This window comes from Ranitomeya variabilis, chromosome 5, assembly GCF_051348905.1.
Source record: "Ranitomeya variabilis isolate aRanVar5 chromosome 5, aRanVar5.hap1, whole genome shotgun sequence".
In the NCBI taxonomy this organism is placed as follows: domain Eukaryota; kingdom Metazoa; phylum Chordata; class Amphibia; order Anura; family Dendrobatidae; genus Ranitomeya; species Ranitomeya variabilis.
This window is the reverse complement of record NC_135236.1, coordinates 502,322,821-502,338,136: the sequence shown is the minus strand read 5'-3', so window position 1 is coordinate 502,338,136 and position 15,316 is coordinate 502,322,821.

The window sequence follows — 15,316 nt, the reverse complement described above, 5'->3', positions numbered from 1 at the left end:
AGAAGGCCATCATCAGGAGCCTCACCAGACATCTGTCGGCAGCCCCATCTGGTCCGGAGCAGAAAAGAAGTCCCAGCGCTTCGAAGCTGGAAAGCAAGGCCCTGCCGGAAAGCGGTATGCTGCATGCAGAGATGACAACGCTGCAGCACAAGGCCCCGCAACCAGCGTTCCAGACCCCAGCGGAGACGGAGCAGACCGGCATCGGAGGGACCGCATCTGAAGCAGGTATGAAAGACGACCCTGCCCTGACGACCGACACCACTCCAGCGACTGCTAGTGCCACAACTGCTGACTCCGTTCCAGTGACTGATCTCGCAGCAGCCGCTACCTTTGCTGCAGCAAATGCCCATACTCAAGCTGCGCAGACCTCCATCGCTGCGCATGATTTAACCGTACATGAAAGACGGATTAACGGCGTGTGTCCAGCACTGGGTGTAGCCCTGGACCTCACTTTTCCCAGGCCAGGAAGGGTTAAGTGCCAGGTGCAGCCCTGGAAGCCGTCCAACTAAGCCCCGGAAACCAGAAACTGTAAATAGTTAACTGTTCATTTCCTTGCTGTTTTGCTGCTAAAACCCGTCCTGGGGTAACTCTTAAAGGGATCCCTTTGTTTACCCGGGATCCCTATTGCTTTTTATTTTTGCTTTCACTTTCATTTTTGCTTTTTGTTCCACAATGTTATAAAAACTGCTGAATCATGAACAGTGCATGATACAAACTGCTTGTAAATAGTTTGCACCTTCTTAAAGGAGCTCCCTGCTGGTAATACTTAAAGAAGGACTCTTTGTGAAGATACCGCACTGGAACCTTTGCTGAGCATGGACTGGTAGTCTGAAAAGACGAACTACCTCAGAAAGACTTGATCCCCTCTTAAAGGGGATGTTCATTTGTTGATAATGCTTTAAGGCCAATAGCTATAATGCTGATAAAGAAAAGTGATGATAACATTCACATGTAAAAGTTATGTGTATGCAATTAGTTAAATGTAAAGAAATGCTGATGATGTTTTCGGAAAGAAGAAAGTGAAAGGTAATAGAAGGATGCAGTGGACCCGTAGAGGTAGATGTGGTGTCCAGCATGCATAGTAGAGAGCAAGTTTAACGTTATGAAAAGAAGATAGTTAATAATGTTGGTAAGAAAAAGAAGGGGGGGATAGAAGGTAGACCCTGCGTTCCCCATTGAAAGTTAATAATGTGTTACTAAGGACAGAAAGTGAACCCGTAGGGGTTAGTGAGTGAGTCCTTATAGGAGCCAAGTAGAGCCGGCTCAGTGTTCTCAAACTGAAAGAAAAGTTATGTTCTATACTGTGTATAGTAGTTGAAAAGGCAGTAGGCCCTGGCTGAACGGGGCGGTCCTGTAATAGAAAGGAGAGGCAGTAGGTCTGGTGCCGTTAGGACAGGCGGTCCTGCAGATTCCAAAGAAGGCGAATGCAAAGTTAAAATACCTTATAATGTGATTATAGGAAGGTCTTTAGCGGATTAAGAGTGTATATCCTTAAAGGCAAAGTTAAATTATTGGTCAATAATGTTTGCATCTAGTAGAATACCCGGTTGGGTAATGAGAGCTAATTGTAGCCTGTTGCTATGATATTTAATTATGTTTGTAACGTTAAAGTGTCCTCACCTCCCATAAAGGGAAGCCTGTTCAAGTATACTTATTGTTTTGCACTCAACGAAAATTGTATGTCTTTTTGCTAACCTGTATTGTTGTTTTCTTCCCAGTCCCGGAGTACTGTGTTTAACCAGGGGGGAGTGCAGCGCCCCAGAGTCCTGGTCGTTGCAGTACTGTGGATCCGCCACTATGGGGAGCCATGGTGCGTTCGATGGCACTGAAGGAGTTCATCTGACCAGGTATCACAGACACCAATATGTTTCACAGCAGGGCCTCCGGGGGGAGCTAAGGGTTCTATTCATTAGGCCACTCCCCACCATAGTGGGTAAACTGGGGGTCAGGCAGGAAGTTAGAGGAGAAAGCTGACTGGATTGAACGAAGCAACACCTTGTGGCAGAGGGTGTTGTGGAGGAAGAGACAGTAGGGTCTCTGTCAGGGGTGGGATCCTGACAGAGGCTTGGCATTAGAAAGAACGTAACGGGACCGTGCCTGCTCAGCATAGCGGCGGTGCCCAAGAAAGGACTAGAAGCGAGATAGATTGTGCTGAGTGAGAAACGAGATCAAGCAAAAAGGAGAATACCAGTAGGGGTCATGCTGTAGGACCGGAGCAACATCCTACTGAGGCGCATTACCGGTGGCCGGAACGCCGAGGGAGTGGAATAGCATACAGCTTCAAGCCATACTCCAAACAGCGGCAGGGCAGTCAGTTTAAGGCGGGCTGTCTACCACATATCACCTATGAAGTCTTGGGGGGCAATTGCGGGAGAGGGGCGTCTCTAGGGTCCCGGAAGAACTCCAGGCCTACCTGACAAACGGGTGCCGTTCCAACCTGAATAACAGGGAGGGATGGAATACGAGAAGAACATCAGTGAATCGAGTTGTGAGGGAACTTAAGAAACAGACACAACAGTTGTGGGGTACTTTCCGTGAGCACAGCAGGGAAGGACTACAACACATAGCGCTAAGAAGGAGGGCACTGATTTCCACCTGTGAGGAGAACTCTGGAAGTGCCATCGGACCGACCGGACTTGCGCAGCCTGGTGAACCGTATTCTGGACTGCGGACTGAGAGATCTCCAGTAAAGAGGTAAAGAGACTGCAACCTGGTGTCCTCGTTATTTACCGCGACCTGCACCCCACAACTGCACCGCTACACCACCGTTACTGCACCATCATCATCACTTATTCTACCGGACGTCCCCCACTGACAGACAGGGCCACGGACCGGGTCTATCCACCGTGACAACCCCAGGACTGAGACCCAGAGGCCCGGCTCCGGGTACCCCTAGGCCCTGCGGCGGTGTGGGGGCGCTCCAACTGTCTGGTTTGCCTTCCTCACATTGTGGAACCTATAGATGAAGTAAAAAAAAAAATGTAAGTAAAACTGAAAACAAATTCAATTGCAACTCTTAGGGCTTGTTTCCATCTGCGAGAAACACGTCCGTGTCTCGCATGTGGAAACCAAGCTCTGGTGCCGGCACTTGGGAGTGGAGCCTGTGACTGCATAGGAACACATGGAGCCACACGCTCCGCTCTAGAGTGCTGGCGCCAGAGCTTGGTTTCCACATGCGAGACATGGAAGTGTTTCTCGCAAGTGGAAACAAACCCTTATAAAGACTGCTTACATCATGTCTTTCCTCCTCAGAAACTTGAGGCCGACGACCCTGGGAAGATTAATTTCCACTCTACTGCTCCTGCTCTTCCACACTGGAAGGTACCTGTGAAGAAAATACATGATTTACCACATGTATAGTATTGCCAGTCATTACATACCAATCAGTATATCAAATCTGATTACATAATCGTTGTCATTTCCACTCTTGGAAGCTTCACTGGAGGACATGTTGGAATAGCAGGCAGCAGTCAAGTGAAACACTAGAGAAAAGAACAGATAAGAAAAATTAAACTTGTTAAGAGCCAAACACAATGTAGCCAAAAAAAAAAGAACAATGGACACCAATACGTACATTGAAGGCAGTAGTCCAACAGCACAGCAGTCAGGCAGCACCAGGATGGCAGCACCAGGAAGGCAGCAACAGGATGGCAGCACTAGGACGGCAGCAATAGGAAGCAGCACCAAGAAGGCTGCACCAGGATGGCAGCACCAGGAAGGCAACACCAGGACGGTAGCACCAGGACGGCAGCACAAAGACCTTTCTGATGATCTTTTTAATCATAGACCGGTGACAGGGACAAGGGGGCATCCTCTACGTCTGGAGGAAAAAAGGTTTAAGCATAATAACAGACGCGGATTCTTTACTGTAAGAGCAGTGAGACTATGGAACTCTCTGCCGTATGATGTTGTAATGAGTGAGTCATTACTTAAATTTAAGAGGGGACTGGATACCTTCCTGGAAAAGTATAATGTTACTGGGTATATATATTAGATTCTTTGATAGGGCGTTGATCCAGGGAACTAGTCTGATTGCCGTATGTGGGGTCGGGAAGGAATTTTTTTCCCCATGGTGGAGCTTACTCTTACCACATGGGTTTTTTTTGCCTTCCCCTGGATCAACATGTTAGGGCATGTTAGGCTATGGGTTGAACTAGATGGACTTAAAGTCTTCCTTCAACCTTAATAACTATGTTACTATGTTACTATGTTACCAGGACAGCAGCACCAGGATGGCAGGACCAGGATGGCAGCACCAGGAAGGCAGCCCCAGGACGGCAGCACAAGGAAGGCAGCACCAGGACTGTAGCACCTGGAAGGCAGCACCAGGACATCAGCACCAGGAAGGCAGCACCAGGATGGCAGCACCAGGATGGTAGGAAGGCAGCACCAGGACAGCAGCACCAGGACGGCAGCACCAGGAAGGCAGCACAAGGAAGGCAGCACAAGGAAGGCAGCACCAGGAAGGCAGCACCAGAATAGTAGCACCAGGAAGGCAGCACCAGGACCGGAGCTGCAAACAGTCTACAAGGAACAGAAAAAAAATTAGTGCAGAGTACAGACTGCAAAGACAGACAGACATTTTCAAAGCTTCTATACTTACATCCAAAGTCTTGTGCTTGCATCCAGAGTATTAAGAGTAATGAAATTGCTGTGTCCTCACCCCCTTTTATACCCCTTTGTTTTAGGAGTGGCTGAAACCAGTTCCTGGACATGTTCAGTCTGAAGTTCGCATGCGTATCGAACACATGCGTACGCATGTCCTTGTGTACCAATGCGTTCCAATAGACAGTAATGCATTTTTTTAAGCACTCATCCGCAATCATTCGCATGTGAATGATTGCGCAATATTTGACGCCTCAAAAAATGCAACATATTGGGTTCACCTCCCACCACGAAACGACGCATCTGTACGCATGTCCCTGGGGACACCATGTTAAAGATATGTACGCATGACACATGCAGATCTATGCAGATCATACGCTGCGCACAGAAAAGCTAATGTGAACCCAGCCTAAGGCTGCCGTCACACGCTCAGTATTTGATCAGTATTTTACATCAGTATTTGTAAGGCCGGCGTCACATTGGCGAGTTTTCCGGACGTATGAGCGCAGAAAATACATCCGTAAAATACGCATAACACACGGCCCAATGATTCCCTATGCCCCAGCTCCTATCAGCCGTATTTTACTGATCCGTATTATACGGTCCTCTACGGCCGTACAAAATCGCAGCATGCTGCGTTTGTCACCGTATTGCGCAAATAAATCACCAATGAAAGTCTATGGGGGCGAGAAAAATACGGATTACACACGGACCAGCAGTGTGACTTGCGAGAAATACGCCAGACATCTCCATACAGCGCCAGGTGCAAGGAATTGTGACAAACACTCAATCTTCAATCTCAGACATGCTAATTAGCTGAAAACGCCCCACACACATCCCGGAAGTCTGGTTCTCGCCTCCACGGAGTTGCAAGCAGCATGTCCACCATCATAAACGTGGATATGCTCCTCATCCTGGTCCAAGAAAGGCCAGAAATCTGGGACCAGCGGGATGCAAATTATTCAAACAGGGCCAGGAAAGAGGCAGCATGGCGTGCGATATGTGGGATTTTATTCACAGACTATGGGCAAAGGCCACCTGCGGAGCAGACCCAACTTTGTAAGTACAATAATGTCTTCCCATTATGTCTTCTTCCAAAATGCTTCCCAGACCTTTTTTCAAGCAAGATTATACTTTAACTATTTCGATTCTGCTATTATGGCAACTTTAGCTAACAAACAAAAGATTAGTAACATGATATAGTGTTACCGGACATAGATAATATTGATGTGTCGTTGTGTCCTATTTTAGTAAGCAAAAAACTAGTACTGAGGGTTGTGGGCCATGTTCTTGTTTTTAATCAAAATTGAGGTATTACTTTAGGATAATATTTTACTAATGCTTTTGATGTTTTGTCTTACCAAACTCCAGAAAAGTAACTCCGCAAGGACAGGGTCCTCTCCCCTCAGTACCACTCTGTCACTGTAAACCTGTTAACTGTAAAGGATATCTAGAACCCTGTATGTAACCCCTTTCAGATGTCCAGCACCATGGAATTAATGTTGCTATCTAAAAAAATCATACTAAGATTATTTAGATATCAATGACAACTGTTTTAAGCAATGTGCATAATGAGGGCTTGGTAATTACAAAATGTTGGACCATGTCATTGCAGTGGATGATGTTATGAGAAGATGGCGCAGCATCCGGGACCAGTACCGGCGGGAACGTCAGATGCGTGCAAGAAGTGGGTCAGCAGCACCACCAAAAAAAAGAAAATACATATATTATGACCGTCTGTCGTTTTTGGATGGCAGTATGGATTTAAGGCCGTAAGTTATAACCACACCACACTTTATTAGTCATTTTTTGGGATAGTGTTTGTGGTTTTTGATAGGGTTATTCCATGCCACTTTGTATGTAAGGATTGTTAAAGATATTCAAAATCTAAATGGCTAACAATAATTGTCCAAATATGGGCCAGGATGAGAGAGGACCCTGTCCGCAAAGCCTCACAAGCTCCAACAAGGGATGGGTGACAATACAGTAGGTGTGGGTCCAGCTGGTTATTATTTTTGGCTTTTCCTATGTGGTTACTGCTTTTTATGTGATTGTTGTTAGAGGTGGGTCTTCACTCTGTTTGTGTAGCTTTTCAATGGTATGCGACAGTATGATGTGTTGTGGTAGTATTTTCATCAGGTTGTGAGACTCACGGGATAAATCTTGGATCACATTGTGTGAATTGCATATAGCATGGGTTTTTGGAATTATAGCTGTTGCTGCTCTGTAGTTTATTGGAAATATCTTTCCTGACATGAGGTCCCAGATGTTTGAGAAAATAATGTGATAAAAATATTGACCGCTTTCCTGTTTTATTTTTGTCTTTATTTTTGTTTTACAGAACACACTCCAACCTCACAGAGAGGGAGAGCGGGTCGGAATCGGAAGCAGTAATTGATCCGGTTGGTGTGGATGAAGAGATGGCAGGCCCATCTTCTTCATGTGATCACTCCATCAATCCAAGACAATCTGCTCCAGCATCCCAAGACACAGCACCAAGTGGCCAACATCAAGACCCACCACCCTCAGCAGCACATGACCCTGCAAGCCAGGAGGAGCAAGGCCTGAGCAGCAGTCCTACTGGCCCACCGGTCGCATCCCCACAGGCATCTGTGCCTTTACCCAGAGGGCGCCGAAGGAGAGAGGTGCAACCGACAAGGAGGGATGTGGACGCAGGTGTCCTTAATTATTTGTCCAGGGCAGCTACAGATGATGGTGAGGAGGCCTTTGCTCGCAGCCTTGCCCGCTACCTTCGTCCCCTTCCCCGTGAGGTTAGGCTACATGTGAGAGGGTGCATGCAAATCCTGATTGATTTAAGCACCCCTCCAAATAACCCCTATGAGGTATTTGAATTCATTGAGATGAGGCAGCTTTCAACAACAAACCTCTTGCGCCTTCAATTTCCTCAACAGGGGCAGGATCAATCAGGATTTGCACCACCTACTCCACGTAGGCCTCCACCTCAGCCCATCCCACCTCAAAATATGCAAAGGCCTGCACTGCAACAAATGGAAGCCTACAACCCCCATTCCCAATATGGCCACTTTTCCAGACCCAGTGATGTAGGCTGGTCACAACATGGGTTTGGACAACATGGCCATTTTGGGATGGGGTATGACTACCAACAATATCTGCATCAGCAGGAGTTGCAGCGCGAATTTATTTATGGCCAACAACCAAATGCCCAATATGGACAAGGGCAGAGTTCCGCTCCGCAACCATCTGCCTCCTCACAGGCTCAAGGACAATTGGCACAACCAAGGCCCCCTGAACAGGACCCCGAGCTGCCGCTCTCTCCCCCGCCTACTTACAGGGATCTGTAATTTGGCTTTGATTTTGTTTAAGGTCCATATATGTAAAGCCAACCCATGGCTGTTGTTGTTTTGTTTTGTTTTTTTGTTATTTGTGGGTTTTGTTGTTTAAGCCCAAAAACCATGTTCAAACACAAATATGGTGGCAAGTTGCCCTAAAAATTTTGACTCAGTTTGTGACAAAAAAAACAAGAAAACAAAAAAATAATTTGTGGACTAATCATTTCAACACCCCGCACATATGGTCAGCTACAAAAATGGTACTTAAGGAAATCAGACACACACGTTACCTTTTAAAATGGCATACTAAATTGTATTAAAGAAAGATAAGGGCAAAAAAATCACATCACAACTGAGACACAGCATAATCTTGCCAGGGAGTGGCACCAGGAGGAGAGACAAAATAATTGGTGAAAACATCCCTTACTTTTATGCCAGAAAGGGGACGGCGCGTAGGAGGGCCATGTGGTGTAGGCCGAATCACATTGCTCAACATGTGTTCACCAATAGCATCTGATGAGCATTCATGTATGCGAGTGTAATTATGCAAAATTACACACGCTTTGATCACTTCGTTCACTGAAGTTTCACTGAGTTGAATGGAAGACTGGAGGACACGCCATTTTGCAACCAGAATCCCAAAGGCACACTCCACCAGTCTCCGCGCCCGCGAAAGCCGTAAATTAAAGATTTTCCTCCGGTGGTCGAGGTTGCGCCGTGGATAAGGCCTCATTACATGTCTGGTTAGTTGGAAGGCCTCATCTCCAACAAAAACAAAAGGCACTGCTTCTGCACTGGAGCCTGGGAGTTGTTGAGGCGGTGGGAGATCTAACAGGTTGTCACGTAGCCGCCGATCCATAATGGACGAATTGAAGACCCTAGAGTCTCCAGTTCGCCCATAGGCCCCAATGTCTACAATTATAAACCTGTAGTTACTGTCAACTACAGCTAACAGAACTACAGAGAAAAACTGCTTATAATTATAGAATTGGGAGCCCGAGTTCGGCGGCTTACGTACCCTGATATGTTTCCCATCCACGGCTCCAATGCAGTTAGGGAAGTCACAATTTTGCTGGTAACCACGGGCTATTTGTATCCAATCAGCCTGCTTTGGCTCAGGCATAACAATGTCTTTCATTTTCTCCCAGATTTGGCGACAGGTTAAACGGACAATGCCAGATATTGTTGAGCGTCCTATTAAAAACTCCAGGTGAAGTCCCGCATATGACAAGCCTGTTGTCAGGAAGCTGAAAAAAGAAACAAAAAAAAAAATAGTTATGTTAAACCAGTGCAACCAAAACATTACTAGGCCAAATTTTGTGTTATTTCTTGTAGAGCAGGATAAGGTCTTCAAAAGCCAAATATAAAAAATGCAACTTGACTCTTAACTTTTGGTATAGCTTAGATATATGTTTGTGACCTACTGGCCACATATACCTGGAAATAAAGGATAAAAAGCAACTGATTTCCAAAAAAAAACAGGATGTGAGGAGGGTGAATATGTAATACATACCGTAAGGTTAGTAGAAGACGCTCCTCTGCGGATATGGCTTTGCGCAACCTTGTGTCCTGATATGTTATACCAGGACGTAAAATCTCCAACAATCTATCAAATGTTGTGATAGTCATCCGACAGTATAGATAGAATTTATCGGGATGTTGCCGCAGAGCTGTATATAGCCTCTTGAAATGGCCTTTAGTTTGGCATTTCATTAGAAGAGGATGCACCCACATTCTTGTTCTCCTCCTTCGCGAATCAGCATTAACTGGATATGGATGGCCAAAGCAATGTGACAAGAGCCAGTTATACAAAACCCGCTGCGTTGGGGTGAAGTGTAGGAGGTCAGACATGCTGCAAAGGTTGAGAGAATACACCAACAAATGCACAAGCACAAAATGGCCATGTGGGAGGGTGGCACCTGTTGTCGAGGCCTTAAATAGGGTTTCTGAGGCTGATTTAAATCAATTACAGCCTCAAAAACCGTTAAATGTCCATTTTGGCAGGTTGCGTGAAAAATACGCATTACGGTAGGCATACGGATTGCATACGCAACATTACATGCGCAAAATACACTGACACACCCTGCCTACGGATCACTATTTTGGGAACATTTCACCGTATTTCGGCCGTATTACGGCTGTAAAATATGGACCGTATTGTCTTACGCCGAGTGTGACGCCGGCCTAAGCCAAATCCAGGAGTGGAACATTTAGAGGAAAAATATAATAGAAACATGTGCACCACTTCTGCATTTGTCACCCACTCCTGGTTTTGGCTTTCAAATACTGATGTAAAATACTGACCAAATACTGGTAGTGTGACGGCAGCCTAAGAATGATAGTTCATTTTCTCCCCCATCTCTTATAGTTTACATTTCGAGCAACAGTAGTTTCCTCTTTATACGAGGGGATGCATGAACATTGACCAGCATCGAATCTTATCTTTAAAATTTTAAGCCATGTTAACATCTTTACCCCCAATAGTCCATGAGCCAAGAACCAAATTTGACGATATCGGTACCAAGCGGAGTGACTAATTCTCTTTGGTATTTTTAGGTAGATGCATGTCTGTAGTTTATTTTTTGATATGATAGCCCTTACATATACGTAGCTTATTAACCCCTTCAGCCCTAGGCCTATTTGTACCCAAGTGCCTAAGCCAATCTGACCTGTGCCACTTCATGGGCTAATAACTTTGGAACGCTTTCACCTATCCAAGCCATTCTGAGATTGTTTTCTCGTGACATATTGTACTTCACGTCAGTGCTAAATGGGAGTCAATATATTTTACCTTTCTATATAAAAAAATGCTAAATATTCGGAAATTTTGGAAAAATCGGCAATTTTTTAACTTTGAAATTCTCTGCTTTTTACAAAAATACTGATACCCCCCATAATAGTTATTAATTTACACTCCCCACATGTTTACTTCATATTGGCATCATTTTGAAAATGAAACCTTATTGTTTTACGACGTAATAGGGCTTATAGTTTTATGCGCAATTTTTCACATTTACAGCAAAACCCACTTTTCAAAGGACCAAGTCACTTCTGAAGTCACTTTAAGGGGCTTACATAACAGAAACCACCCATAAATTACCCCATTTTGCAAACTACACCCCTCAAGCTGTTCAAAACTCATTTTTAAAAACTGTTAACCCTTTAGGTGTTCCACAGGAATTTTAGCATGAGCCAAGAACCAAATATGACGATATCGGTACCACCCGGAGTGACTAGATGTAGTATTTGTAACAAAATTTAATCCAAGTTATGTAAATACACACTGAACATGTCATGTGCATATATATATATATATATATATATATATATATATATATATATATATATATATATGTTACTCCATAATATCTTCAACATCGGACTCTGAATCTGACTGTTGTTCTACTGGCTCGTCTTCAGTACCCTTGTTCTGGCATGTCTGTAATCTGCACATGTCTGTGCACTTCAGGCCATTGCTGAGGCAAGTACACTGAGGAAGTTCACATGACCGCACACACTTGCAGGACAGTAGCTGTATAATAGCTTCTGGTGCTGGTGCCCCTTGCATCCACTTGACAACAAGCTTTCCGTCGTTATCTATCATCCAACCGCAGTCTGTTGGGTTTGCAACCCATGGCTGGCTCTGCAGACTTCTCCTCCAGATCGCAGCCTGGTAGTTTGCACGCAGTGCATGCATGAAAAGGCAGTCCTGGCAAGGAGGGAGTTGACTTGACTCTACCACTCCACGTCTGGCACAGAACAGCTGATAACGGAGCCTGTTTACCTCAGTTGTTTGGGTAGTTGGCAGGTACATGTGGCAGGTGATTTCCTGTAACTTCTCAAAAAGTTCGGTAGACACTTCCCATGAACGACCAACTTCCTGAAAGGCATCCTGGTATGTCTTGTTCATCTTCAACTGCTTGAGTGTCGTCATCTTCCCACGGCCAGCGAATGCACTGACGGTGTCACAGCCTGTAAATGCATGCATACCAATCAATGAATCACATACGCTGCCTCCCAATGTTCGGCTCAGAGTGGTGATATCCAGGAATCTTGTCCGGTTCTGTGTACCGCATTTCTGGAACAGGTGGGATGGGATTTTGTGGCACATGCCCAGACACAGGACCATGACATCAGTATCCTCCGAAGTGATGATGACCGACTTGTAACCAGATTCTGCTGCATGAAGAGCATGGAGAAGGAGGCGTGTGTCTGCTTCTTCTTGATTTGACTTAAGGTCAGCAGCCTCTTCCCACTGTTCTTTGGTGATCTTAAAGCAGAGCTGCTCACATGTGACATACAGCTCCTTCTCCTCAAGCTTCTCCCTGTGGTGTTTCGCCTTCCATTCTTCTACCAGAAACTTTATGAGACTTGCCTTGTTGGAGGAACTACTTAGAAGCTTTTTCCACTGCTGGATGTTGTGCCCATGTTGAATGTTCTTGAAATGGATCCCTGTGCCTTCATATCTGTTGACTCTTTCTGTATCTTTGATGGATGTCTCCTTGTAGACGTCAAAGACAATATCAATGCGCTTGCTCTTAGCACCCTCATGGATAGCGCGACTCATTGCTGTGCCTGCTAGCTGGCCAAATGTTGCATTGTTTCCCTTCAGTTTCTGAACCAGGCTCATCCCATCAATGATGGTTGCAGAGGGCTCGGGGATCACTTCTGCAGGACGAGCATTCCTCTCCAACTCCCTTGCGAGGGCAGCCTTGTTGGTCTTGCGGATAGACCCATCACCATTGGCAAGTGCCCATGGCAATGGACCCAGGGGATGAGTCAAGACATCACTCATTTGTAGCTTTCTGTTCTCAGCTACAAGTATCATCTGGCCAAATAGGTTTCTGTCAGCCTTCAAAATTACCTCCTTGCCAAGACCTTGTCTGCGTGTCTTCATTTGGATGTTAGAGAACGTTTTAAGTTTGTTCTTCGTCATCTTGTCATGAAACAATGTAGTTGGCTTATCGGTACCCAAACGCTCATCCTTGAATGTTTGATATGCATCCTCTCCTATACTGTATGCCCCTTGAAGGTCTTTGGCTACATCTGGTGGTGCTACAGTCGCTGTTGACAAACTGATAAGTTCACCATTATGCTCTTTGTTGAAGGGGTTCACCCAACCTGTCTCCAGCAGTTGAACGAAAGATTGGACATCGGCTTCATCTCTTCTAATCCTAGACACCTGTAGGTCTGAATGGCTGAAGTCAGTATATTGTTGGCCTACCAGGGCCCTCAGCTGCCTCAAGTACATACTGCGGTACTCTGATGTCAGGTAGAACCTGGAAACAGCTCCAACTTTGAGGCTGAAGCCTTTTGTGCCCCCTGGTGTCTGGGTGTCTTTGTTGATTGTCTCTTCAATGGTCTGGTCCACAGGAATTCGTCCAAAAGGATTCTTGCTACCGATCTGGACCGAAAAGCCACCTTGCATGAAGTATTCATGGACCTCTGGGTGTTCTATGGGCAGCCGAGACATTGTGGCATAGTAATAGGTTAGGTATCGGGCATAGTTGACCTTGTCATAGGCAAAACACCATGGTATCATCTGTCGGATTGCTCCTAGGTGAAGCATCCAGTTGCCTTCTCTTGAAGCTCGAACCAGGGCCAGCATGGTCTCGACCATGTCCAAGTATGACATCCAGAATGCTGAGAGTTGTTCATTTCTGAGGGTCTCAAGATAAACTTGAAAGAGCTTCAGGGTAAGTGTGCAAGATTCATTATCCAAGAGCTTTTCGAAGGATCCCTGCGACACACTGATGCGAAAGTTTGTGATGTTCTTCAGTGTTTCATCCAGATGGTGAAGGTCCCTTGCATGGTTTTCTTCTAGCCATGGAAGGAAGTTTTTCCATGCAAGCCTCATAAGTGCTTCATAGACCAGCTTGTGTAGTCTCACTGCTCTGTTGTACCTCCGGCCGTCCATCACTCCAGACACTGATCCTTCAGCGATTACACCGGATTCAACACACAGATCTCTAAGGCCTGCATCCTGAAATCTGTTCCCTATGATAGAGAGGAGATTACAGATTGTGTGGAAGACACCCATTCTAATTATAATGTTCTTGAACTTCTCCTGTTTCCAGATAACCTCGGCAGCTTTGGCATAGAGTGCTTGATCAAACACACACACAATTCTGTTAAGCTTCAGGGTCTGCATGATGGCATGTGTTTGCTCCAAGACTTCATTCACAGTGGACATGGCTGTTGCAGGAGCATTGATAGTGGGCAGGTAGCTTACAGTGTCCTGGGCCACTACAATGTCGCTGCGGATTTTTATGTTGAACCCAGTCCAACTGCTGGTGGTCTGATCCTCATGGTCTGACATTCTAGCCAGAAGCCAGATAGGGTAACCAAGTTTGGGTTTGCCGTTAACCCTTGCTAGGTTGCAGGTAAAATTGGATTACAATGTAATATCTGGAAAAAAAATGAAATTTTGAAATTTCGCCTTCATTCTGCTAAAATTCCTGTGGAACACCTAAAGGGTTAACAGTTTTTAAAAATGAGTTTTGAACAGCTTGAGGGGTGTAGTTTGCAAAATGGGGTAATTTATGGGTGGTTTCTGTTATGTAAGCCCCTTAAAGTGACTTCAGAAGTGACTTGGTCCTTTGAAAAGTGGGTTTTGCTGTAAATGTGAAAAATTGCGCATAAAACTATAAGCCCTATTACGTCGTAAAACAATAAGGTTTCATTTTCAAAATGATGCCAATATGAAGTAAACATGTGGGGAGTGTAAATTAATAACTATTATGGGGGGTATCAGTATTTTTGTAAAAAGCAGAGAATTTCAAAGTTAAAAAATTGCCGATTTTTCCAAAATTTCCGAATATTTAGCATTTTTTTATATAGAAAGGTAAAATATATTGACTCCCATTTAGCACTGACGTGAAGTACAATATGTCACGAGAAAACAATCTCAGAATGGCTTGGATAGGTGAAAGCGTTCCAAAGTTATTAGCCCATGAAGTGGCACAGGTCAGATTGGCTTAGGCACTTGGGTACAAATAGGCCTAGGGCTGAAGGGGTTAATAAGCTACGTATATGTAAGGGCTATCATATCAAAAAATAAACTACAGACATGCATCTACCTAAAAATACCAAAGAAAATTAGTCACTCCGGGTGGTACCGATATCTGGCCCGGCTCATGGACTACAAGCCTTTTTTCACCTTCATGACCAGGACAAATTTTACAAATCTGAGCGGTGTCATTTTATGTGTTAACTCTTGACTGTAAAACATTGTACTTCATGATAGTGGTAAAATTTCTTTGATATGACTTGACTTCCATTTATTTGTGAAAAAAAACTGAAATTTTGGGAAAATTTTTAAAATTTTGCAATTTTCTAACTTTGAGTTTTCATGCCCTAAAATCACAGAGATATGTCACAGAAAATACTTAATAAGTAAC